This window comes from Chelonia mydas, chromosome 2 (genome assembly GCF_015237465.2).
Source record: "Chelonia mydas isolate rCheMyd1 chromosome 2, rCheMyd1.pri.v2, whole genome shotgun sequence".
Lineage (NCBI taxonomy): Eukaryota > Metazoa > Chordata > Testudines > Cheloniidae > Chelonia > Chelonia mydas.
In genome coordinates, this window is record NC_057850.1 from 110,011,214 (window position 1) to 110,039,203 (window position 27,990).

Sequence of the window (27,990 nt, forward strand, 5' to 3'; positions counted from 1 at the left end):
TGGGGTAGTGAAATGCCTGAAACATAGCTGAGGAGTATCACTCTGTTTGCCTCATTGCACATAGGAAGGCCCTGGGGTATCGGACTGTTATAAACATGGAAGAAAGAAGTTGATGGAGCCAGCAGCAAAATTGCTCCTCCTCGCCCACTTCTTTTGAGTAAACTCCCTTTTCAATGAGCTTTTGTTAATATTGCTCCGCCCCCTGCTTTCTGACACTTGTGGGCAGTCAGGTTTCTACTTCTTAGAAACAGTGAAATCCTCACATGGTGCTCCATGAAGACAGCGTACAATTCAGTGAAACCAGGGCTGTCATGTACACTGTGCAGTGGTGGTGCTGACCTTTTATTACACTATTCCATTACAAACATATCACACCACGCCAAATTACACGCAGTCTTAAAGAAGAGTGGAGCAGCTGGGATTTTTAAATTAAGAGAGGATAACATTTGACAGGGATATCTATCTGTTCCAGTTGTGCCACTCAGGAAGTTCTCCATTCTTTAGCTACCTGCTTCTGTTGAATCCTTAATGGCATGAACATAGAAGGACTAGAATATCAGGCCTTTTGAAAGCATGCTTCTCTGTCAGGGAGTGCATTCCATTGCAGTGCAGTGGGAGGAAATGATGTCTTATGGCCACATTTTTCAAAAGGATTCATGGATTTTTGGGTGCCTCATTTTCTTGCTGCCCAGTCTCTGACACTTTGAATAAGATCTTCAGAGCACCCCGGCTCCAGTGGGTACTGCAGAAATCAGCGTCCAGTTGAGCACCCAAAAATGGAGACACCTAAACGTAGAGGCCCCTCTTGAACGTATAGGCCTATCTGTTTATTACAGATTGAACCCGGAAATGACACAAACCACTCAGCAGAGTGCACAAGGTGAAAGGCCCTGTGAGGTTGCCAGTCTGGAGGTTTTCTTGGATGTGAAGGAAAAAAAAGAAAAGAAAATGAACAGCAGTCACATAAGAATAATAATAGATAATATGAAAAGGAGGACTTGTGGCACCTTAGAGACTAACAAATTTATTTGAGCATAAGCTTTCGTGAGCTACAGCTCACTTCATCGGATGCATTCAGATAAATATATTTAACATAAAGTGCCCTAGGTGTGAATGGCACTTTACGGAGAGAAGAAAGACAGGTGAGAGCAGAATCTAACTCAGTCCTTGACCAAAAGAGCTTAAAACATAAAGGCCCAATCCTGCAAACATTCTCAGGCATTGTGCCTATTGTTGCCATAAGTAATACAATTAATTTATTGTGGTTATTCATGGCAGTAAGCACTACTTCTGGTGGTAGATGTTGGCGTGGACCCCAGTTTACCTATATATGCCATGATGTAGGGGTTAGATGACATTGCATAAGGGGAGTGCAGTCTATTAAATAGTTTCTGAGCCCACTAGTGGTGCTCACCATGTTCTGTGTTTTAGAAGGTGCTGGAATTGTATCTGTAGCAAAGCCTTGCACTTTGTGTATATTTAGTAAACATGGTTAATTGGACCCTAGCATACTCATGTGGTTCCATCGTATTCCGCTTGCTGTGTAAAGAGCAGAAGACAACAGGCTGGGAAGGAGGCCTAGACAAAATAGGGCTCTGAGATTATTCTTTTGTGGGTGGGTGGGTGTTTTGCTAATTTAAATAGAATTGGCTTAGTGGGGTAGCATGGAACTGACTTCAGCTGGAGTTTTGTATGCGCAAGTGTAACCCACACACCTTCTGGGTGTGGTGTTCTGTCCCATGTAGTGGCACCAAGACCGCTTAGAGAGTGAGCGAGAGAGAGAGATTGAGTCTGCTCTAGAGCCTTAGCTAAGAGGCAGTTGGCTTTTAGCTCATGCAGTAGAGGCTCATGCTTTAAACTCTAGAGGTCCCAGGTTCAATCCCACCTGCTGATGACCAGGGTCTGTCAGCGTTACAAGGGGGGTGCTCGTCCGGGGTTTCAGTGGGGGAGTCCCTGAAGCTTGGGACGCGCTTCCTCAGCTAGGAGAAGTATGTAACGCACGCACATTCTGCATGTGGCGTTCTGTCCCATCTAGTGGCACCAAGACCACTAAGAGAGAGAGGTAAAATGAGTCTGCTCTATAGCCTTAGTTAAGAGCCAGTTGGCTTTTAGCTCATGCAGTAGAGGCTCATGCACTGAGGTCCCTGGTTCGATCCTGCCCGCTGATGACCGGGGTCTGTCAGTGTTACACAAGGATGGCAGGATTTGCCCCTTCCTGTACAATGCTGATAGTTAGATTGGGGTAATACTGCCCTGAGGTTTATACAGCTAAAGAGTAGAATGGGCCTGAGTCAAACACCTGGATCAGATTTCCCCCAAATTTGGTTGTGTGGGTAAAATGTTTTTAAATTTGAGTCTTAATTTTGTAGTTTATGCCCATCTTTACTAAACCTCCAATATTTCAAGTATTTGTGCCATGAAACATTGATAATGGGGGGGTGGGGGCTAGCTATATAGCATCAGGCACCTTTGAGGTTTGGTTTTGTTTTGTTTGCAGTTACCAATTTGGAACGATAAAGGAGTATTCCTTTTTTAGAGGGTCTTCCCATCTGTGAGTGCATTTGATTCCATTTGGCCTCTGTGTGTTTGTACACATAGCACCAATTTGGATGTACCCTGGAGCATTGGATTTGGTAAGATGAGTTCTTGAAAGCATTTTAGACCAGATCAGCTGTGAAGTTTTACCCTCTTGACCTCTCCTCCAAGAATTGTCACCTTTTTATTTTAGATTATAAATAATTGAGTATGTTGAGTCTGATCTATTTGCTGGCATAACCAAAAACTGGGAAGGCATAAAGTGTGAAAGGCTTGGCATTCCTCATGGGCATTCCTGATCTTTTCTCTGCAGGGAGAAATATGAATGTATAAATCAATATTTAGTTTGAATTTCAAATTTTGCATCTAGGTAACATGAGATCTCGTTTTATCAATAAAGCTTTGTTTTGTGTATACAATTTCCACTCCTTTAAAAGATTAAATAATGATATTGACACATTTTCTGGGGGCAAATACTGCCCATTCATGCACTCTTCTTGATTTGATTTTTGTTTATTCCTCATTTCATTATGAACTATAATCCAGCCAAAATACTGGAATGGTTTTAAAGCTACACTCTGTGTGGGGGTGTATGTGATATGGCTGCCTTCTAGAAATGACACTTTTCATTCATGGCCATCCTAAAAGCTGCTATCAAATGTTCTAACATTATTGACAGACTTAGGTTTCAACAAGCTTTATTTATTTATTTATTTATTTATTTATTAACTTAAGTGATATGAGGGAATATGCCTGGCCTGGAGGCGACACAGTGAATTAATGCTCTAGGGTTTCACCCCTGGGACCTGGATTCACATCTAATTTGAGTCACAAATGAAACAAATTTGGTGAGATCATCTGCAGGCTGGTCCGACTCCTTAGTGAAACATTTGTCCATGGAACCAACTTCCCCGTTTAGCTTCTGTGCTAGGGACAAGCTCCTCCGCTTGTGTCAGTCGTCATAGCTTCAGTTTACAGCAGCTGAGGATGCTGCACTAGGATTGTAAGTGAAGAGCCAAGGTGTGTTGGAAATCAGTGATGGAGGCATGGAATCGGAACCTGTCTGCAGCACTGTCATTGGCTTCAGCTAGCTTTGCCAGTCCTTTGTTTGCATGAGCCCTGAAAGCCCCACTTCCTTTCTCTACCCTTCGCAAACCTTTGGTTTTCTGCGTGGATGCTATCAAGCAGAAAAGGCAAGTCACACTGTAATTTGTGCCAGGTGGTTGGGCTCTGTTTACAGCCTCCCATGGCTTCTAACTAATTTAATAATTTTATTAAGATGTTAAAAGAAAAAGAAAACAGTACAGCGTTGAAGCGTAGAAGTTTCTGGTTATCAGAGAATAACGTACAGATTATCAAGGGGTTCGAAGTTCGGTTTAAGATCGGATGGCATGAGGAATACATAATCTGCAACATCCCTGATTGGGGGTAAAAGGTTAATGGGTCAAAGTACAGACATTGAGACATGAGGGTATGTTGTTCATATAATGGCTATGTTCAGGTGTGGAGTATAACGAGTGGATGATGAGGATGGATTGACCCTCATTTGGTGAGATTTAATGTTCAGTGAGTTTATGGTTCCAGTTCATATGGTCCAATGGAAAAAGTCTCTTGTTCCTTTTCTCATAGTTGATGCATGATGTCACTCCGGCTCACACCTCCTGGTACTGTCGGTGGCCGGTGATGTGTTTTGATGTAGGTGTCCCTGGACCATCGGATGGTGTCTGAGACCATGAGGCGCCGCATGAGCCGTGCATAGCATCGACCCATCCCACGGGTCCGCAGCACACGCTCGTTGCAGGAGTCCCAGGCGCCCAGGGCTCTGACGATCAGGGCGTCCATCTGCACTTTGTAGCCCTTCTCTCTCAGGGTGTTGGCCGGGGGGCGTACTTTTCCAGCTTACGAGCTTGGGCTTCGCGGAAGGCCGGGGATCAACACCCCTGCCTGAGCCTTCCCCCTTTAGCAATCTGTATGACTTTCACCTGTAGTTGAGCTCTTCTTTGCTCATGTATCCCCGTTTGTCAGGCACAGACGTGCCAGAACTGCAGCATGGGACAGCACAGTATGGAAAGGCAAGGAAAGATGGTCCAGGAGTAAAAGCACTAGCCTGGGACTTAGAAGTCCTGGGTTCATTTCCCTGCTCTGTCAGAGACTCCCTGGGTGACCATGGACAAATCACTTAGTCTTTGTCTGTGCATCAGTTCCCCATGTGGATAATGGTACCCGCCTACCTTTCAAGGTATTGTGAAGTCAGGCTTAGACGCTATCATTGTGCGGCCTTATAAGTACCTTAGAAAGGACCGTGCAAGCAGAGATGGCCCAAGTAAAATGATTGTGTCTGTGGCATCTTGTGCCACTTTGGGGAAAAAAGAGACCCTTGTCCTTTCCTTCCCCCTAAGATGGAGGCTTATGAAATAAGCAGCTTTTGCAGCAACGTTGGCTTATTTTCAGCTTCACTGCAACATCAGTCATGTCCTCATCCCTCCTGCCTACCGGAAATGTGACACAGGAGCTTTACAGACACCTGCACACAGTAATACAAAGAGAACAACTGGACTTCTGGGATATATTATATTATGACTGTTTGGTTTGGGAGGAAGCACTTGGGTGATATAAACAAAACACTGCCACCTTTACTCTCTTTGGCCAGATGAGGACTAACCAGAAGTGTGACTATTTTCTTGGGCTCTCAAGTAGTCCTAAAAGAGTGGCCACTATTGATCAATATTGACCATATTGATCTCCCTATCCTGGAGAGTAGTAGTCCAGTTTTCAAATGTTTGGTTCAAACACTTTTTTTTTTTTGTAGATATTATCGCAACTATTGCGCACACACATATTTTCCTGTATTCAATTTTCAAAATTACCCCAAGATTTGAGACTTAGTATCCTCCCTTTTTTACTCCTTTCCGCCTCTTTTTTGAATGCCATCTCTGGGGACCAAGATGCTAAATTATGATGAATGTTATCACTTGACTCCCTAGCACATGATTTAAACTACTTACAGGCTAGCTGGAGCTGCCTTACCTTGCTGGATAACCGTTCCATTTGACTATCCTTTGTGAGGAAGGAGGTTGATAATCTTTGTTCGCTTTTCTGTGTGGTCCCATGGAAATCCTTAAGAAGATCTCTGCAGAGACTGCTTGCTTGGAGCTCCTTTTTTCTGGCCTCACAGCCATCTCACAGGCTGGAATAGGGCAATTTTTTTTCTGCATAGAGCTGTCTTTGGAATGCAGAAGTTTATGGTGTAGACAATCCAATTGGTGCCAAATGCTATCATGTTGCTGCCACTCTGTTAGGGTCTAAAAACAGTCCTTCCTGTGAGAGGCTGTAACCATTGGTGTTCATGGAGACATAGCATGGAAAGGACACAGAAAATCTTTTTCTCATGGAAAATGTGATCAAGTATCACTGTACCCAGATACCACAGTGCTGGACACATCCTTGGATGGATGGAAGAATAGATTGCATGGGTAGACCAAGAAGCACCATCGTATACTTTATGGTCCTTCATGTTGCAGTAAATACTAAAGCCCAACATAAATGGTTAGAGCCGTACGGCTGCTCAGGCTTAAAGATGTAAAGGTGAAGATATGCTGCTCTATGGGCAGAATTGGTAGGAATGTTCAGGCAGTACAGAGATGGCTGTATGGCTTGTCCTAGAAAAGACAGAGAAGTTGCAGTACGTGGTGCAGAAAAGCCCTGGTTGGCCAATCATGATTAATTGTTCTTATAGGTCAGCCTCTTCTTGGCTCACCGGGATAAGGCCTGCCAGGAAGAGGCACTAGACCAGACCAGTCTGTTAATATGAAAGTTCTTTATCATATAACTGGTTGGCAGAGAACTGTTGGGTAATTGTTGGAGGAAATGCAGCCTAGGGTTTAGAGAAGGGCACTGGGAGTCAAGATTACTGGGTTTTATTCCTGCCTGTGCTGCTGACTTATGTCACCTTGGACAAGTCCGTTTTCAAACTTGGATGCCTACGGGGTAAGCACCTAAATAAATGGCCTAATTTTCTGAGATGATGAGCACTTCCAGCTCCCACTGATTTCAGTGGCAGGTTTTTTTTTCTTTTTTTCTCACTCAGAACCTCCAAAAATGGGGCCATTTTTCATTTTAAGCCTAAATGGGGATTTAAGTGCCTCATGATCAGTGCTGGAGCTGGGCAGGAATTGGTTTTTCGAGATTTTGACATTTGTGAGCTGTAGCTCACGAAAGCTTATGCTCAAATAAATTGGTTAGTCTCTAAGGTGCCACAAGTACTCCTTTTCTTTTGACAAAAAGTCGGAATCTCAAAAATGTCAACAAACTCAAAATCCCCCTCCCCCCCACAACAAAATGGGTCAATTGAAATGTTTTGTTTCAATAATTTGGGAATGTTTGGTTTTTACTTCAACTTCTTTTTTTTTTTTTTTTTTAATTAAAAAGACTGTTGGGCTTTTTTTACTACAATTGTTTGTTTCAAAATTTAAACAGTCATTTTGAACCAGCAAGCCAGAATTTTTGTTTTGAAAATGTCAAAATGAAACTTTTCAAAAATTTCAAAACACTTTCTTTCAAAAAAAAATTTTGAGTCAAGAAGATTGTAGAAACCAACCCTGAAATGTTCCAGTTTAGATGAATCAGTGTTTTCTGATGGGCCTGAATCATGATTGGGGTCTCTGGGCACTACTGTAATACAGAGAATAATAGTAATCATTGTGAGGGTGTTCTCACTTCCTCTGTGTCTCTGTTTATTGAGAAGACTCCTTTAGTGAGTAAAGTTAAGAGTCTGGCTGCTACATTCAACCATGCTCTTCCATGGAGAGCCATACACATAGGTGCCAGAACAATTTTTATAGTGGGGGTGCTGAAAGCTTTTACTGTATATTTGGTTGCTCTTACTACTTCAAGCCAGGGGATGTTGCCATACCTCCAGCACCTATGGCCACATATCAGATACGATACAAAAATTTGATTTCCAAATTGTGCTGTTATTTATCCACAAGAAACTTGTAACAGCAGCACCTATCTCCTTGGGACTGTAAGTCTTGACTATTGCCATTCACTCTCATCAGGGCTGCTGGCAATGCATCTCCACCACACGCAGCTTGGTCAGAGTGAAGGAGCCTGGTCACTCTCAGGTTCACATTGTTCTTGTCCAGCATTCTTTACATTGGCTGCCTGTCAAAAGGTGGATTGATTTTTATATCCGCACTGTTGGTTTTTTGAAGCAGTTAATGGCATATTTGACACCTTGTCCTGGAGTCTCATTCAGATGGATGCCTGTACTCAGACCCCACCCACCTCTTAAGAACCTTACCATTGTGTTGTAGATCGGCAGGCAATCGGACCTTTGGGAATGCATTCGCTCTTACATCCATCTCCTCCCACTTTCAAGAAACACCCCAGACCCCTTTATTTATAGGAGTTGTAGATTATGCCCCAGTCCCCCACTGACCCCCACTATCCCTCTTTCTTGAGACTTTCCGTTGCATAAATGATAGATAAATAAGTGGTTTGTAGTGGAATATTTTACTGTTGAACTATTGTGCAACACCCTAACTTCATTGACTGGGGCAGAGGGCTTATTGACCTGAGTTCTCAGTCCATGGTTACCTTCCATTCCTTTCTATGCACTGGGTTGTCCACCCACAGGATCAATTGTTCTGGGGCCTGTTTGAGGCTTGCGGCGGGGAAATAAGCCCTTTATGGCTGCATAAACTCAGCCTAGAATTCAGCTTATTATTACTATGGTTTGAGTATTTATTTTAATAATTACACAGCAGTATATAAAGAAACAAGCATTTTTGGAAGGGGATTTAGGAAAAGCTGCAATGAATTACTATTAAATGTCATTGCTTTTGATGTATGTATTTTGGACTCTTTTTAAAAATCCATATTTAAATATTTAGTGGCATTTTGTCCTCCTGGAATTTAGGGCGGTATCTTGTAGTCAGCCAGTACGTACATTCTCAGTGCCAAGGTAGGAAAAATGCCAATTGTTTCTATTCATTTTACCAGATGCAGCCCCACAAGTTGACCGGGCTGTGTTTGAATATCCTGTACAGATCTGTGGTTGAGCTTCCTGGAATTAGAAACTGTTCGCTAATTTCCTCTCAAACTCCATCCTTAAATGGTCTTGGGAGTTTCAAGTTCTTGTATCATGCTAGATAGATCATGTAGGGCCACTTGTTAGGCAGTTTCCTGTTTCCTGCGTACATTATGTAGGCTGGTTCTCCACTGCCTCTCACATTTATACCCACGGAAGGCAGGTGTAAAATGCTGTCACATCAGAATGGCTGCATTTTACACTTGCTCTGCACAGGTGTCAGTGACTACACAAGATGCAAGGCAGTGGGGAGTTAGGCCTTTTCTTGCTAGGACGTACATGGTGCATCCATGGCGCTATGCAAGTGATCTTTGCCTTGAAAGTAATTGTACTTCTAGAGGTAAAAACATTTTGTACTGAACAGTAATCTCAGCTCTGTAACTGTGGGCTGTTTTGATGTGTCCCTGAGCTAGAAAAAATATTCTGTGAACAATCCTGTGCTATTCCCTGGGTCCTAAAAATATAGAGGGTGGAACCTCTAAAATTTGCTGGTGGTTAAGCAGATTTGCAAGCTATGGGCTTAAAAACAAAATACTGTACTTCTGGAAAGTTATTTTCAGGTTTGTGAAGAAAGGGGAGCCTTCTACCTCCACCGAAATGTTATTCTGTCAGCATCTGCTCTCCAATCCCCTATCTGTGCCTTAATTGGCTAAATCCCGAAGTCCTTAAGGAGTAAGGACTGAATTGAAACTGACTAAAGACCCCAGGATAGAGCACAGTAATAGTGATATATGGAGCATCTTTCATTCCAGGGGATCCCAAGACACTTAGTAAGTGTAATAAACTAATACACAAACTACCTTCCAGATAGCATAAAGATTATTTCACTTCAAAATACAGCCATCACTGGGGTGGAGCACAACAGTTGTGGAAGCACAAAGGGACAGGTTAAAACAAAGAGTATAGGGTCAAGTTGAAACTGTAGGGGAAATTTAGGTAAGCAGAATATAGTTACCTACTACACCAGGGCTAACACCCCTCTACTCTTATGAGAAGTGCCATAAGATCTTTAATGACTGCAAGTGATCAAGATCTTTGTGTTTATATTTCATCTGATAAACAGCACCTCCAACAGTGAAACGCTCCCTTATACCAGATTGACACATTGGATAAATACTGAATTAAGGGACAAAGTGATGTTTGCTGAATTATGAGAACAATTTTCTGCCAGACCTAAGGGTTCCTTGGAAGTTTCCGCCAAAGATGTGTCTGCCCCTTCCTCTGAACAGGTTCCAGTGTCAGGAGATATGGCTGCAGGCTTTTCTGCCTCCGTCTAGTATAGCTGTCTGGGAAAGACTTCACTGCATTCCCCAGCCAGGCACCTTTCTATACCAGTACATTCTTACAGAATGGAAATGATTAATGAAGCAATTAACCAGCCTTTCCACAACTAGGTCAAAACCTTGTGCAAACATAACTTACGTTTTTACCAGGCAGACTTTTACTCATTGTCACGATTTTTGGATCCCATTTGAGAGCGACAGTAGGATAAGAGGGACAAGCTCCACCTCCTCACGAAAGCAAAGGGAATCAGCTGTGGGTGATATTGTGTGGAAAATTAAATTAAGCCTAAATGAACAAACGGAACAGGGTCTTGCCCTAGAACGGAGCTGAAGTTAACCTTTCTGGAACTCTGTTGCCCTTGAGGTCACTCTGAGTGTGGTACACTGAGGTGGCTTGTTTCCAAGCATTAGTGAAAACGTCAGCTAAGATACAGTGGCTGTCTGACAAATGAATAGCTGTGGACTAGGTAAGGACTTCCCTGCTTCTCCCCATAAAAGCTTCCTGCTCCTATTAAAATGTCTCTCAGAGAGAGAGAAACCATTTCTCCACAGATGGGCCTTAAGTGTTGAGATTTCTTTGCTTACAACATAAAGTGTACCCAGTGTATGTCTTAAGATCCTTAGGGGACTACAGATTTATGGTTGAGAAGCCTTGAACTACATCAGTAAAATAATCTGTGGTTGTTCAGGGGGGCAAAGTCAAAGAAACAAGAATCTGACCAGCCTGGCAGTTCTGACTGGATATGGTACTCCTCTTCACTTCCTTTCCTAAACAGTTATGCAGAGGTGGCTGCCTTTCCTCAGTGGGTTTCAACATATGTGGGGCCTGATTCTGAGAGATGTAGACCAGTGCTTCTCAAGCTATCTGATGTGGGGGACCAGCAATTTTTTTTCCCCAATGTGCGCGCAATCCGGCCGCTGATGGCTCGCGGACCGGCACTGGTCCGCGGACCACCATTTTGAGTAGCACTGATGTAGAGCATTCTCAACTCCCATTCAGCACCTGTGAGGATTGGGTCCTGTGAAGTGTTTAACACCTGAGAGTTGCTGAGCATCCTCAATTCCCACATCTTCACTTCTTACTAGGCCAGAAATGGAAAGCTTTGCCTACCAAGTTTCGGGAGAGCAAGGAGATCCCAGATAAGAGATTCTACTCTGTGGCTTCACCGGCTGGCAGTCCATGTTGAGCGCTGTTGGTGCAGGTCTGTGTAAAGTTAGCCAGCAGGATGCAGAGCCATGCAGACACAAACCTTGGAAAGCCCCCTGTAGCCATCATCTGTGAGAGAAAACTGTAAAATACATTTTGGTTTTTGGAGGGGAAAAAATTGCCTTCTTGCATCAAGAGTCCTTTTTGCTTTCACCCAACCCCCCCTAAAAACCTTTCCTTGTCCTTATGGGAACAAATCACTAACATCCAGTGTACAAAGGGCAGCATCATTCTTTGAGCTCTAACTTGCATTGGAAAGAAAGAGAGTATATTGCACTCCAGCAAGTAGAAAAAGGAGTAGGAGACCAAAAAGTTACTGCACTTTGGTACGACCATCTGAGAGCATGGAGGTAGCAGCTGGAAAGCAATGCATGTGAGTCACTCATGTCCTGCACACTTTATTAGGGTAAGTGCACGTTCCCTGCCAAAAAGGAGGCCAAATCCCTTCCATTATTTGCTGTCTAGCAGAACAGCATAGGCTAAGAGAATAAAGATCAGATAACTTAAAATCTTGCCAAGGCGCCAAAAAAAAAAGTGCTTGTTCACATGTAATACATGAGGACAGTCATCGGAGTCTGCACAAGACCCATGTATGTCCTTCTGGGCTGAGCTGGTGTCACACTGATAGTCGCATCTATGTGAATTTTGGATGAGTGCCGTTCTGTGTTCACTTTTGGATGAGGACATGTCGGAAGGGTGTCGTCTGTGATAGATTTGTCGTATCTTGCGTAGTATGTCTCACTTATGTTTATGATTTCTGGTTTTAGCTGTCATCTGCGATGAGAACGTGCAGTGAATTTATCAAGCACTCTGCGGAAAAAATCATGGGCTACTTACAGATTTTTATCAACCTTTATGACATATCTATGGTGGTCATCCTGCTGCTTACTGAATGTTCCATTCCTCCAGCATGTTCCCTCCTCTTCAAGGGGTACCTTCATCTCTTTATAGGACTGGTGCAGTAGTCCAGAAGCCAGCTAGTCCAAAGCCAGTCAGCCAGCCTCTTTCCTTCCTTGCTTTCTTCCTTCCCAGAAATAGATGTTCCTTTCTTTACCCTAAAATTTTACAGAACAGCTGATCCAGTTAACCAGGGAAGCAGATGTGAATGAACGAACACAGGTTGTTGTATGTAGTGCTGTCTATGTTCAGTGCTTGTTCTTTAAAAAGTTATTTGCATGGCAAGCAAAACTTTTCAATAATGTAATGAATACACACTGGAGAATATTTTTTCTTCTTCTTCCACTTCAGAAAAGAATCAAATACCTCCCCCACACTAATGGAAAATAAACAATCAGCTTGAGTTGGCACCCCTAGAGTCAGCAGAATATCATGACCAGATGTCTGTGTTTAACTAGTTCTCACTTTGGAAGGGACATTTGTGGATTTCCCAAGTAGTAATATGCACGAAAAAGAGGTATTTCAAATATATCTGACCACAGCAATACATACCACCTACTAAATCGCCTAACACTCCAGGGTAAGTTCCAAGACCCCTTACAGGATAAGCTCCATCTTACACTGGTGCAGTGCATCCACACTGAAGGTTTGCGCTGTGTAGCTGCTTCGGTGCAAACCACCCCAGTGTGGCCAGGACCTCAAGGTTGGAGCAAGAAGAGAAAGCATGCATATGAGACACATTTTATTTATGCTGTATTATGGAAAACTGATTTAATGAATGTACAGGTTGCATAGAGTACATAGTCAGTAGCAGTGTGCACATATTAAATCCCTGGGGGACCCAGCAGTCTGACAGTTCCCTGTACTTTGAGTTTCTGAGACATGAGCAGTTTGCTGAAATCTCTCCTCACCTAAGTACCATTGCAGCTGCTCTGTTTAGATTGGTAGCTGCTCTGTTCAGATTGCCAGGGTAGGCTTCTTCGACGGCACAAGTCCATATCTTGTATCTGCAAACAACATTCAAGGCACAAGTGCCTTGGCAGAGACTGGCGCAAATACTCTGACTGTATTGGCCATGCTGTACAAAATGTTTTCCTATGGAAGACGATCATTGCTCTATACCATCTGTCTTTGCTGGTATATTCTAAAATTATCTTGCATGGGAGCCCAGACCTACATACAGGTTATTTTGCCAGTGTTAAAAAAAAAAAAAAGTAGAAGACACTTATTTCTTCATCCATATTATCCCTGTGTTTGAGTCGCTTCATTGGCTCCCTACTGAGCTGCGAATCCGATTTAAATTTATCCAAGCCCCTGCATTGCTCAGGCCCTGTCTGCATCTCCTGCTTCTGAAGCCCACCTCTCCCAACTTCTTTACCAATCATATCAGCCTCAATATCCCTTTGTCTGAGTGGAATTAATTTGCAGCCAGCATGTAGTCATCCATATGCAAGCCAGGGATGCTCTCGGGAAAAAGAACATGGCACATGCCCAATAGGAGGAACTGTTGAATACTCCTGTCTTCTTGTTCTAGTGTGTAGAATCTCAGCTGGCAGTGCCCTGGGAGGAAAGCAGAAATGTGTGTGTCACAAAGGCACAGCAATATTAGTGATTTAAGAGGAGGCAATTATGGCTGCTGTCTCAGTCTGTGTGAGGATGACTATATGAGGATGGGTCACTCTCCTTGGCTCATGAATCCCTTTGCTTGCCTCTCTGTTGGGACTGCCCTGTGAGGGCTAATTAGTGCCAACAGTGAAGGTAGTTTTTGTGGTATGGACAACTGTCCCCCGTAACTGGACTGAGGCCTGTTTCCACATAAGTTGCCAAATAGCCATCAAATCTAATGACATTCATTGAGTTGATACTGACCTAGCTGAATTCTGGCCTGTGCCACAGAGGTAAAAAGTCCCATGTCTTCATACTAATTCTCCTGAGCTCTCCAGTTCCTCATAAGACCTCTTTCTGGGTTAAACTTACCAAATTAGAAAGAGCAAAGTCATTTTTGACAGCTACTTCTTGATGCACTGAATCCTAGGGATGAAGTTCTGTCCGCTACAAGAGGCCCATGCAGAAACTGGTCTCTTTTGCCTTTGTTACTGTTTTGTTTCCAGCTTGTCAGTTAACCAAGGCAAATATTAACTGCTCAGCTAGAAACTGAAGATGTGTTACAAATAATTTTTTTGTGCCCATTGTTCTGGCCTTTGAAAGCTTTGCATATGAAGACAGCCCACGTCATGCCTATCTGCAGAGCCCAACGCAGGGATAACACAGTGAATCTGTTGGGAAGCTAAAAAGAGCTACTTCACGTTGAAGTTCAGCTCATCATGTTTGCTTTTTTTAAAGCCCCATATGTGCTTTTCGCTGTGGGTAGGCTTTGCACCATCAGTTTGCCTTTGGCTTTCTTTTCCAGCTATCTCAGAAGCTAAAAGGAGTGACAGTGAAAACAGACATGGGATTCTTTACTAAACACTGAAGATAAGGGCCTGGATTCACCCTGACTAGCACCGGGAGGTACAAAGTGCACCTACTTGTACCAGCAAGGCCTGCTGCACATCTGGGAGTCCAGGCAGTTGTTTCCACTGTTTTTTGAAGGGTTTTGCCACCCTGCCTTAGGATAGGTTTTACGACAGGGAGGACAACTAACTAGTTTCCTCTGAAGTTTTATAGGAGCTCTGTGGGTGAAAGATGGCTATTAAGAGGATGCACTGAATCATCAGATCAGACCTTAGTTGCCTTGGTCACACCTGTTTCCAAGCCAGGACTGGCCCCACCCCCAGCAAAAGGGAGTTTGCAACAGCTTTCCACAACTCCAGCCTTCCGTCTATTAGACTCTTTGCTTTGTGAGTCTGGTGCCCTGGCTGACGTTGGTGGAGGGCACAATAACCAGGGGTGAGTCGCCCCAGTCCTGCCCAGAGTACCATTTCCCTTCCACTGGCATGTATCTTCTGTAGTTGTGTACAGGAGGGTATAAAAACGTGATTCCCCTGATCTTAAAAACATGTCAGAGGGAATCCTTTAAAATTTGAAGTAGCTGCAGTTGGGAAAGTGAAGGTCAGTGCCTTGGAGATTGCTACTATTGCTTTAGTTCATCTGACCAGTCCTCTGTTCTTTCTAAAGTATGTTACACTGGTCCCCATTACATTTTTGCCTGTGGATAGTGTCCACAGTGGCAGGAGACTAGTACACCACAGAATGGAGTAATGTAAAATACACTTTTTTTTATTGGGGACAAGCATAATGGATTAAATAAGGAACAGTCTACAGTACTCATCTGTGAATGGTAACACTTCATTTTGCTAGCACACCATATTTTTAACACTGTGTTTTCCATTAACGCAGCACAGATATAAAAGATTATAATCTTTTAATTATGAGCCTCATCTGCAGTACTGCCAGCCTCAAATGTTAAAAAATCATGAGGCAGGCCCAAAATCATGAGATTAAAAAATGTTGGGCTGGGTGTTTATTTGCCCTCTGGTTTTTGAGTCTTAGCAGGTGAACTTGCTTCACATTTTCCAGCTTCTTTTATGCAACTGTGAGGTCTAGAAACTTACTCTTTTTTTTTTTAAATGAAAGTTGAGATTTTCTTGCAATCTCTTGACTTCAGCAAGTGGGGCTTTAACGAGAAGACCAAATATTGCAAGGCTCACAATAAAATTGTGAAACCCTCTGGTGTGGAAAGGTCAGCAGACAGAATAGACTAGGCTAGATTGCTGCCTCTGCCACTGACTCACTATGTGACCTTGGGCAAATCACTTACCCTCACAGTGCCTCAATTTCACTGTCTCTAAAATGGGGTTCATGATACCACCTTTGTAAAGTGTTTTGAAATCTGTGGATGAACAATGCTCTATAAATACTGATTCTGATTATTTTCAAAGTCTTATTTAGGTTGCTTGCCAGCTAGCCTTGTTCCTGCAAGCTGCAGCATGGGCTGAATTAGGGATGGTTTACTCTAAACGTTCCCATGACAGGTGCAGATCCAACCTCTGTGTTAAGTTGGGAATGGCACTGGAAGGTCAAAGTCCTCTGCCTATAAAACTTCCTCAAGAAGGTGGCTGATGTGAAGTCTCTGTAGATACCCATGCAGGTCCAATTAGTCTAGAGTCATTTTAACAAACAGTATGGAAAGGGAACCGCAAGATTGTTTTTAAAATTATTTTCCCTCCACTGCTAGACATTATCAAGTCTGGCAGGTGGATCTTAGAAGGTTGGTGAGTCAGCCCCTCAAGGAACAATATTGTGGCTCCATGATATAATCAGCCAGGGCAGGGGCATTGTTTGAGTGGACGTGTTCCTCTCTACATCCACACAGTCCCAAGTGCTGATATTCTAGCACTCCTCTGGTGCTGGAGTCATGAGCAAAGCTCCTATCTGAATCAACCTATGCATGGTTACACTTGGTTTTGTAACTGGAAACATATCTCATCCGCACTGAAATTCTGTGATTTGATTATTTCATAGAACAGTGGTTCTCAAAGCCGGTCCGCCGCTTGTGCAGGGAAAGCCCCTGGCGGGCCGAGCCGGTTTGTTTACCTGCTGCGTCCGCAGGTTCAGCCGATCGCGGCTCCCACTGGCTGTGGTTCGCTGTTCCAGGCCAAGGGGGGCTGAGGAAAGCGGCGGCCAGCACATCCCTCACCGCTTCCTGCACCCCCATTGGCCTGGAGCGGTGAACCGTGGCCAGTGGGAGCCGCGATTGGCTAAACCTGCGGACGCAGCAGGTAAACGAACCGGCCCGGCCCGCCAGGAGCTTTCCCTGCACAAGCAGCAGACCGGCTTTGAGAACCTCTGCCATAGAATACACAAATCTCCCTGTATTCGGCCTGGTTTACCAGAAATTTTTGTACCAGTATAATTATGTCACTTGGGGTGTGATTTTATTTTTTTTTTAAAGCCAATATAGTTATACTGGTACTATCCCTAGTGTGGGTGCAGTTATACCAGTATAAAGATGCCTTATACCAGTACAGTTTATTCCCCAGGAATAAACTATACTGGTATGCTGCACCTTTATACCAGTATACCTGTATCCATTCTAACTGCCACCAGTATAGTCAGTGATACAACTTTCACGTATGGACATGGCCTTAGAAATTATGAGCCCTTGGCCAGACTTAAGTTTGTATTTATTAAGGTATTACTTTGGTTATTAGAAATTGGGACTACATTAAGTGTTGTGAAGTTATGTTCATGTTATTATGCAGCAATTTGAGATACTGGAGCTATACAATTGTTAAATTGAAGTTGCTGTTTGTGCTGGAGTCACTTCCATTTGACATACGCACTGTCAGTATGGAGAGCGATTTGCAACCTCTTTTTTTACCATTGCCGTTTATATTTTTTTGCCTACAATAAATCTGTTGTGGTTTTCTAGAAATCTGCAGTTTTTACTTGTAGTTCATAGTATGGGGGTTTAATCACAGACACTAGTGCTTTTCCTCAGAGTCCAACAGTGCAGGTAAACATTGCAGTCAGAAAAGTAAATACAATTGATTAGGTTAGTTTTCTTTCTAACATCCAGACCCTGGGTTTCCTACTGATAGTGATGTTACAACGTTGGCTGCTTGGTGTTCAGTGAAAAAAATCAATCTGAAAACTGTCTTTTTGAATCACTCATAATCATTCAACCTCCTAGGGATTACACGTAGATTGTAGTATGTGTTTGGGAATGCTGGTTATTTAGATCAAGGGTTATTAGGTTGAAAAATCTTTTTAGGGCTTGTCTACATGGAAGATAAGCTGAAAAGTAAAAGTGTGACTATAAAGTGCACTAGTTAAAAGCATATTAAGCCCCTGTGGGAATGCTTTCATTCAGAACTAAAAGTGGTTTTAATTTGCTGTAGCTTAATTCACTTAAAAGTGAATTAAATGTCTCTATCTGTCTATCTTTCTAGCTATCATTTCCTCCCCTCAATCAAATGTGTTGTTTGATTCTAGAGCAAACTTAAGAATTGCAACAAGTTTTAAATGTGGATATTATAGTTTACCAACTCACAGGGATATTGCATTAGTTAATGAACCAGATTCATTCTACCCCGGGCACAAATAGATGCAAACTACACCCCCTGCACCCATGGGAACACTTGGACTGGAGTGGGGTTCAAATTCAGAGACACCCTCCCCTTAGGAGTTTACCTGGGAAAAATTGCTTTAAATTCTGCCTGGTGCTCTCCTGAGCCCTATTGAGAGAAGTTGCCTGAGGACGTGTCTTCACTAGCAATGTTAAAGCGCTTTAACGTGGCCGTGTAGTCGCATACTATGTATGCGTGGCACCAGAGCTGGGAGAGAGCTCTTCCAGTGCTATTAAAAAACCCACCTCCACGAGGGGCTCCCAGCGCTGGTGCACTATCTACACTTCCATTTTACAGCGCTGCAACTTTCTCACTCAGGGGTGTGAAAAAACACCTCCCTGAGCGCTGCAAGTTTCAGCACTGTAAAGTGCCAGTGTAGACAAGGCCTGAGAAACACACACAATGACCCTGCCTTAGGACATGCTAGAAGATGGAGGAACCTAGACTGGAGTTGTCTAGTGGCAGAAAGTCTGCCTGAATGAGGTATAACAACACGAGCTACCCACAATGTCCACTTTGGTGGGAGACACAGAGCTGGTCATCAGTGCCCACAGGGCAAGCAGGACCACCCGGGAATGCTGAGATTTGTTGAGTTCCTTAAACTTTTTAAGTTGGAGCGAAGGGTACTTATTCTCAATTAAAACAAACAAATGGCAAAATATAGTGAATATGGCCTAAGCCACCATTGCTCACTGCAGTGTAATTTAATTGTGTCTTGTAACGGGGCAGCCTAAGTCACGCTTAACCAGTTTGAGCCTGAATGGCATTTTTTAAGAATTCCATTCAGAAAGATTAAGCTACAGAATGATTGTGGACAGGGGAGGCTGGAATCCAGGCAGCTGGAACCTGATGAATTCTTTCTGTCTCAGTCAGCTGCTTGGGCTAAGGCTGAGACCTTGGCCCTGATGTAAGCTCTGCAGCCTGGGGAGTAATTAAACATGCATCAATCTTTCTGATGGATCCAGAGGTGGAGCAGCTCACGTATTTAGAACTGCGGATTCACTTTGATCCTCGCAAGATAAGTTATATTTGCTACTTTTCAAAATGGGTTTATGGCTCGTTTAATAGCATTGAGCTGGCTCTGCCAGGAATAAAATATGAACTAAAAACATTAAGCTACTATCTTAAAATAAAAAAAGACTTAACAAATTTCCCAAAGAAGAACAATGTTAATTTAATTGTGGAGTAATTTCAGATGAAATGGTAATGAAGATACTGATGTAACAGTTAGTTTAAACCAGGGGTCTCGAACGTGCAGCCTGCGGAGGTATTTGCTGCAGCCCGCCAAGCTCCCCGCCCTCCCTCCCCCCGCCACTCCAGAGTTATTTCCTGCGGTTGTCAAGCTCCCCTCCCCCCCCAGCCTCCCCTCCCCCCCAGCATGTTGCATCCCGGCTCCTCTGCCTATCTCCAGGTGCTTCCCACCACCAAACAGCTGTTTGGTGGCGCTTAGCGCTTTCCAGGAGATGTGGATAGGAGCGGGGAGCCGTGCACTCAGGGGAGGAGGTGGAGAAGAGGCGGGGCAGGGGCGGGGATTTGGGGAAGGGGTTGGAATGGGGCAGGGAGGGGTCAGAGTTGGGGTGGGGACTTTGGGGAAGGAGTTGGAATGGGGGTGGGGAAGGGGTGGGGCCTCATGGAAGGGGTTGAGTGGAAGCGGGGCAGGGAGGGGAGATTCTTTTGTACCCTTATATGAAAAGGCGTCAGTGATATAGCCCTCGGGCCAATGTACTAGTCCTCATGTGGCCCTCGTGGTGATTTGAGTGAGATCCCTGGTTTAAACCATGGATTACTTATAGTCTGTTTATTGCTGTTGTATGACGGGCCAAATTCATTTCTGGTGTAATTCTGGCTAGTCAGTGGAATTATATCTGTGATGAATTTGGCCTGAAGCTTGGTATGGCCAGATTGTGCTTCCACTAAAGTCCATGGCAGAACTCCCATTGACGTCAAGGGGCGAATGGAACTGGACCCTATGGCAGCTTGGAGCCAGACCTAATAATAGATACAGTATAACTCTATTTATTCACTTAGAGTAGGGACAGAGTTTATCTGAATAAACAATGAAACCAAACAGGGCTGTAATCTGATTTTTAATATTGGGTAAAGAGGAGGCCTGCTGCCTATTGTATTTTGGTACAATCCAAACTGGGGGAGAATTGGAGGGGATTTATTAAAGTCACTCCACTAGCTACTTGATGGCAAGTTAGGGCTTGTTTTAGGGAGAAGAATAGTATCAGTGATGCTGCTATAACTCTCCTGTATGGACACTCTGTTCTGGAATCAAAGTGATTTGATTCCAGAAAAATGTAATTATTATAATTATTCTGCTATGCTGGTCAGTTTCCTTGTGTAGACACACCCTTAGATTCTCAGTATGAGAATTATATTTTATCCAGTTGAAACTACATGGGAAATTATGGTTAGGCGAAATGTAATTTCCCAGTTTGGAATTAGATCTGGACACTGGAAGTAATGCCCTCCCATCTCTTACAAAAATGCCAGAGGCTCTTTAATGACAAGTGCTTAAGCCAAGTCCTTTGTAACCTTTTTCGGTGGAGAAGGAGGAGGGGAGAAAAAGGGGAAGGAAACAGGCCTCAGGTCCTGAACACCAGCTTGTTTTCAAATTCATTTAGAAAGAAAGACTGATTTACCAATCCCATTTTACCCTAGAAAGATAGCTGTTCCTAAGTTAAACAAAACCGAACGTTTACAAGACCAAAGGTTTACAGTACCACAGTTCCCAAGCTATAGTAACTCTTATTCATAACAAAATATGCTCATGCTTCCTATATCATCATCCTACAATAAAGACAGTGTACCTCACTCAGACAGAGGGTAGAAGTTTATAAAGAAGTTTATAAAAAACACAACAAACTAAACCATAAAGTGTGTGGAGGACGCACGATTTGCTGCATCGGTGGTTATGTTGTGTGCAATACACTTATTGACCTGACACGGCAGCTCGTAGTTCTCTCTAAATGAAGACTTGGATTTCCTATCACTTTCCCTGTCACTCTGCAGACAAGATGTAATTTCCTCCGTGTTCTTAGGGCTGTGTGAATGCAGACAAAACTGTCAGTGTAATGGCTGCATTAATTACTCCAAAGCATCAGTCTTTGACGTTTCTTCTTTGTGAAACGTCAGGGCCAGTGCCAGACTACAATTAGCTTGTTGAGTGTGGGATGGGGAATGGGTTAGGAGAGAATAACATAAAGAGAACTGACTCAGATTAACAGCTGTAAATGTAACCCATTCATATCTGCATAAACAATTCTGTGCAGGACAAGGCAGCCTAAAAAAAATGAATCTGCCCGATTGCCTAATCTTCCCAAATCCTTTACAACAGCTGGGCATCTAGTTGTTTTCAGCTAACAAAAAGAAACATATTAAAGGCAGATGCTAATGCCTGAGTAGAGTGGAGATTAACCATAGGTTGTCATAGCCATATGATTTTTATTATTATAATGTAGACTGAATTGATGGACTGCATTTTACTGTCAGGGGAATGTAGAGCAATTGGAAGTAATTGGAGCAAATAAAAGACCAAATACTGAGTTCCTTACCCAGTAAATTCCCACTGAAGTTAAAGACTGAATAAAAAAAATGTTTTTTCTTATATTTAAAAAAAAAAGCCCACATGCTGAAGTTAATGGGTGTTTTGCCTTAGTAGACCATGAATAAAGATTTTCAGCTTTTGGGTCAATGATTTTAATGGAAGTTTGTGTGAGTAAAGATTGAGTAGAAACTCAGGAAAGACTGAAGGGTTTGGCCATAGATTTTTTTTTTTTTTTTTTCTTCCCCCAAGTCCTTTTGGTGGCACGGAAAAGCACCAGACAGTTGCTCGGGAAGCATAAGTCTGAGCATGTTTCAGATGCTTTAGCACAGAGGTTTTCAGCCTGTGATTCATGGAGCTCATCCTGGTGGTCTGTGGATAGTGGACTGATGGATAGATGGTGTTGGCTCTTCCTCTGAATTTCAAGGGGTCAGATTGTATTGACAGCTACAAATACATTAAATACTTCATTAATCTCACTTGCCCATGTAAGCATTTGCTCAACTTGTTACAGGGATGTTACGTGATTGTGAATGAGAAAGAAGGTGACTTTAAACCAATCTCTATCAAAATGTGGTTCATGCTATAAAAAATTTGGGAATCCATGCTTTGCCATGATACATGGGTAAGTAGGAAAGCACAAGACTCAGCTGCTGGAAAAGGGCTTGATCCTGGGCTCATTGAAATGAACAGCAAAACTCCCATTGACTTCAGTGATGCAGGATCAGGCTTTGAGTACGTTCATATGCTTCATACACACACACACACCCCAAAGACTTAAGTTTAAAAGAATTTGGCAATCCACAACTAACAAAGCAAACACCACGTGCACAAAAAACTGAAACAAGGAAGCAAACAAAAATGAATATGGGAGCTATTAGAAAAGTTACTGTGGACTTGATCCTCAAGGCACTGAGTAGTCAAAAGCATACTAATATGTACGTTCTTTGGGGCGAGGGCTACCTTTTTGTTCTGTGTTTGTACAGCACCTAGCACAATGGGGTTCTGGTCATTGACTGGGGCAGCAAGGCTCTCCTGCAATAAAAATAATAAATAATATGTGTATTCGTGTACAGTGCCTAGCACAATGAGGCCATGAGCCCTCACTGGGGCGTTAAAGCACCATCTCAATACATATAAGTGATAATAAATAATGATCACTGATCTCACTTTTGTACTTTTCCCTCTACTATTGTACCTTCAGTGCTGGTTAGGTGGTGTTCATCTATCCAGAGTCTCCATCGTAACATGCTGTTGTTGGGGCACCTTTTCTCAAGTGATTTGTGCGTTGGTTGCCCTGCACAACATCTTGCCCAAACAGCCTATCCTGAAGGGGTCTAACCTCCTTTTTTTTTTTTTTTTTTTTTTTTTTAAAGAAGAACCAGCTGTCTCTCTTTCCTTCATTTAATATCTCTTCAAACCACTGCCACAGTAAAATTGTCTCCTCCAAAATCAATTCTTCACATCTCCATTTCACCTGCTTTCTTGTCTCAGCTGTGGATTCCTGCCTTGACAATAAAATCAGATCGCTTCTTCCCACTCTCACACTGCTCATGTGAGGTGTGTGGGTCTTAATGCCTGGGTGACACCTAAACTGATCATTGCGAATAGGTCATGTGCTTTGAAATCTGCATTCCCAATATTCTCTGAAAGGTGTATGTTTTCATCATTTATGTAACATTAAGAATGAACTATTGCAGCGGTTCTCAACTGGGGGTATGCGTGCCCCTGAGTGTATGCAGAGGTCTTCCAGGAAGTATGTCAACTCATCTGGATCAGTGTTTCTCATGCTGGAGGTCAGGGGGTCGTGGGATGGGTTTGGGGGGGGTTGTAAGGGCAGGGCTGGTATTAGTGGGTGGCAAGCAGAGCAATAGATCCAGAGCCCCGTGCCACAGGGGGCCCTGTGAGGCTCTGAAAGGCAGGCTTGCACTTGAGCCCCAGGAGGTGGGGCTTGGGCTTCAGACTCCTAAAAGGGGTACAGTAGTCTGGAAAGGTTGAGAACCACTGAACTATGGGATAACTTGAGGTTCCATAATAGTCAAGCCTTGGTCACACAGAGTCACAGACTCTGGGTTGTTGGGGGGTTGTTGTTTTTTTAAACATAACTCTGGGGCAAGCTGGTTGCTGGTAGGATACTTTATACACAGTTCTAAACAAGCTGCTTGAGACCTAAACATTTTTTACAAGCTAATTAATTCCATTGTTGGGCAGTGACACAGACCTTCTCTCAATTGGCTTTAAATAAAAAGTATATTCATTTTTTTTTATAATATTCAGATAAGGGAAAGAGATTCAATTTACTTTTGTAAATTATGCTGACCTTAATAAAAATTATATAAGCCAGTGGTACAACCATGATTAATGCCATCCTTGCTATGTATAGCTCTGCCAAATTCATTCCTTTGTCAGGAATTTTGTTTAGCATGGTTTTCTCAAAGAAGTGTAGTATTGCCATGAATTTTCCCATTACGGATATATTTATTGAACTAATTTTAGTCTTCAAGCCAATCAAGTAACTGACAGCATATCATACTTAGGGTGTGATAAATACATGAGAATAATGGTTAGAGTATCATATACTATATATTTTAGTCAGGGTTTCCTGTTATACATACAAGGATTTCTTCAGACCCTTGAGCAGTAAGTTTTGTTTTTCAAGGGCACCCTCCTCCACAACACATCTCAAAGTGTCCTCTTCATTTCCATGCCCAGATCTGTCTCCTACATAACTATTCCATTATGTTATTATCTAACTATGGCTAGTCCTGGAAATGTTCAGGTTAATATTGATTTAGATCAATTTCAGAGCAATTCAAAAGCTTTGCATCAGAATTCAATAAATGATTCATGCATCATCTAAAAATGCTGGCCCCACTGAATAAGCTAGCTCAGTATTATAGTTCTCAAGCCTGAAAGAAAAAAACACACACACTCTCTCTCACCCCATTTTGAGCTTTGATTCTTTCTCCTGGTCTTTGCTTGCCAAGATTTTGAATAGGAAAAATCCTTCTTTCTCTCTTGCAAGTCATCTCTTGCTCCTCCATCATTATTTTTACCACCACCAAAGTGTTTTTGTTTTTTATATTTAAATTATCAGTTGCCCCATGTGGGTGTTGAAATACCTGTGGTCTCCAAACTAGTTGGTTTCCGCATGTCATTTTACAACAGCCAGATCTCACGGATAGTGATTACTTTTACACAAAGGGCCAAATTCTGGTCTCTCTGAAGTCAATGGAGGCAATGAGAGGCACTGGTAGTTCTCCCAACCCTGTATAATTCTAGAACATACTTATGAAGGGAAATAACATGCAAAGGGAGTTGCTTGGTAAAAGGTTTAGCATAACAGAGCAGTGGAATGTTTTAGTCCTGGTAGCAAAACACTCCCCTGAAAGCTTTAAATTCACCACCACCATCTTTCCATAGCTCATTAACCCATTGCTTATGGCAGGCAATTCCAATCCCGCTGACATGATAAACATGAAGTAACTGCAGGTTTTATTTTGTTTTTACAAATAATCTTGCATAAAAGTGCTGCAATGTGCTTGTTACAGGCTCTTCCTTTATCCCGGTCAGCTCTGTCCCCAGCTGTTATTTATTATTCGTATTATAATAGTGCCTAGAGACTCCACCCAAAATCAGGGCCCCAATGGGCTGAGCACTGTACAAACCCAGCGTAATACAGTCCTTGCCCCAAAGAGCTTACAATCCAAACCGACAAGCCAGGTGAGAGCTGGGGGGAAGGGATGTAATGTACAACCGGAGTGATGGTTGCAATTGCAAACAGCCTGTTAGTGCCATGACCTTTTGTTGGGTTTCTTTGTAATGCTTTGGGTTGGGTTTTGTTGGGAGGGGATTGGCTAAACAGAGAGAGAGAAAGGAATGGGGAGGGGCATTGAAAGGAGGGAGAGCAAGGAGGACAGGAGAAAGGAGGGAAGAAAGACAGCGTGGAGGGCAGGCGTAGTGAGGCTGAAGAGAAGAGACTGAGGGAGGGAGCTGGAGCAAATAGCTGGTGAGCCCACAGTCAGAGCTGTACAAAACTTGTGCACTGGTGATGTCATTAACATCTGTAGGTTCCCGCTGCAGCTGCTTGTCTGCTTCTGCCAGTTGAGTTTCTGGGTGTGTCCTCCCAGAAGTTTTTCGTCTTTGAGCTCGTACGGCTTGGGGAGGGGTGGGGTTGCATGGGTCCTGATGCCCCCAGAGTGGGGCGTTTCCCGTGGCAGTTCTGGATTCAGGGGTGCTGGGGGATGGGCAATGCCACCTGTGTCAGAGCTCCTCCCTTTCCCCAACGTTACCGTAATACCTGTTGCTGCTGCTTGTCTCTGCTCCTGTGGGCTGAGCTACTGGGTGACACCACAGACTGCCTCGGCCACCAGCTACTTAGCCCTGCCTGATTTAATTCCATACCCCTGTGGACTAGATGTGGAAAAGAAGATTGAGGGCCTTGGCTCTTCTTTGAGTAATCCTGGGTAAGGTACTTGGGGCGGGGTGGAGGGAGTGTCTCCTGAGGCCTAGGTAGATAGCATATGGTGTAACAATGCTATTAGTACCTACATGTAATGTTTTCAGTCCTGGGAGCTCCTTTATAATAAGTACAGTGTCTCTCTAATCCTTACAGCAGTGTAGTGATGAGCTAAATAACAGCACTTGCCCGTGTGACAGTAATGTTTGAAACCCTGATGCTGTGTGGCAAGATTTTCTGTAGCTAAAGTCTAATGAGCTAAGAGAGCCTCTCAATCATCAGTGCAGCCCCTTGGAGCGATGGCATTGAAGTCCATGAGTTTGCACAGGTGTAACTGAGATGGGAATCTTGCCCACTATATGTTGCCTGGGTTTAAGATGTGACAATGGAAAATCTTGATTTATGGTGCCAAAGATGTATGCCTTGTGATGCCTGAAGTATGCTGAGATATGACTCTATGATTATGGTGCCCCTGAGAGACCAGTGAGAATATCTATTTCCCAGAGCTATCATCATGATCAAATTTTTAAATAAATTAGAATGACAGCATGAGCTAGTGCCTTCAAGTTCTGTAATTGCATATGATTTCTGAGATGTCAGTCTTGAATTACCTGTCGCGGTCTCTCAACCTTGTACATGTTGTTGTCCACTCTGGAGTGGCTCACAACTGTGAGTGCCTATCTCAGGGCAGACTGTCAGAAGACAGGGCAGACACCCCAAACTGGTGGTGTTCTATATTTAGCCAGTGACAAATGTGAACTCCTGGATCACTAGAACAGTCTTAGACTGCAGACTGTGACTCCATAGTATCTTGCCACCCAAGCAAGCTGGACTTAGTGCAGGGGTGAAAGTAACTTAAGGGACTTACTGATATGCAGGGCCAGGGTCCTGAGCGAGGCGGGGGGTGGGGGGTGTTGCTCAGGTGGAAGGGGCGGGCCTCAGGCAGAAGGAGCAGGGCCTTTAAATCCCCGAGTCATTTAAATCATCAACACTATCCCAGGGTTCCGGCAGCAGGGCTCTGGTGGTGATTTAAAGGGCCAAGGGCTCTGGCCGCTGCCGGGAGCCCAGGGGCCTTTTAAGTTGCCAGCGTGGGGAAGCTGCCCCCTGCCGGTACGGTTGGCTGTGTACCGGCTCTTGCCGGTCTGACATACTGGACCATATCGGCTTACTTCCACCTCTGACTTAGTGATAAATGGTTACTCCAAAAATCACACCATATTTAGGTTGTTTCCAGTCCCAAGAGACCAGATACTTACTCCAGATCAATGGGTACCCGTACACCAAAGACAACATCTCTAGCCAATCCTGTAATAAATTATCTAAAGGTTTATTAACTAGGAAAGAGAAATAAGTGTTATTTACAGGTTAAAGCAAGGAAACATATACACACAAATGAGTTACCATCTAAATCCTAAGAGTGACAGAGTTGAAGTGATCTGCCCATTCAAAGTGTCTTTCAAGGTGGACTCAGGAGATAACCCCTTGGGATCTCTGGTTTCAGTTTGGTTTCTCTGGCCCTGTGAGAATTCAAACAGCAAAGAGATGAAGAATCTTCACATCCACTATTTTTATTTCCCTCTTCCAGCATTCAGATCAATGGGTTGAGGCCTTCTGCACATACGTCTCCATGGGTGGATGGGGCAATTAACAAAGCTTTTTTTCTTATAATGGCCCATTTTAATAGTCCTCTTGGATGGGTAGGGGGACGATTCCCATGCCTGGGTTCACAAGTTCAAAGCAAAACTTACGTATTTTCTTATAGCATAGAATACTGACATTACAAGAGAGATTAATGCATGCAGCAATTTACAAGCATTTCATAGAGTCTAAACACTAAATATGTTCTTATAAGACTAAAACTTGTTTTGAGCAAAACTAACATATAGGTGAACCAGTC

At 43.3% G+C, this 27,990-nt stretch overlaps 1 protein-coding gene and 1 long non-coding RNA gene across 10 annotated transcripts in view; one reads left to right on the forward strand and one right to left on the reverse strand.

Moving 5' to 3' along the window:
- The window catches only part of GFOD1 (glucose-fructose oxidoreductase domain containing 1), a 106,829-nt gene that overhangs the window by 61,199 nt on the left and 17,640 nt on the right, over positions 1 to 27,990 (forward strand). The gene's annotated exons all lie outside the window — the stretch shown is intronic.
- Positions 1,203 to 27,987, reverse strand: LOC122464537. The gene is made up of 3 exons (XR_006288673.1): positions 27,822 to 27,987; positions 6,927 to 6,931; positions 1,203 to 1,213 (listed from the first exon to the last, which is right to left on the reverse strand). It is a non-coding gene; the product is annotated as an uncharacterized LOC122464537 (long non-coding RNA).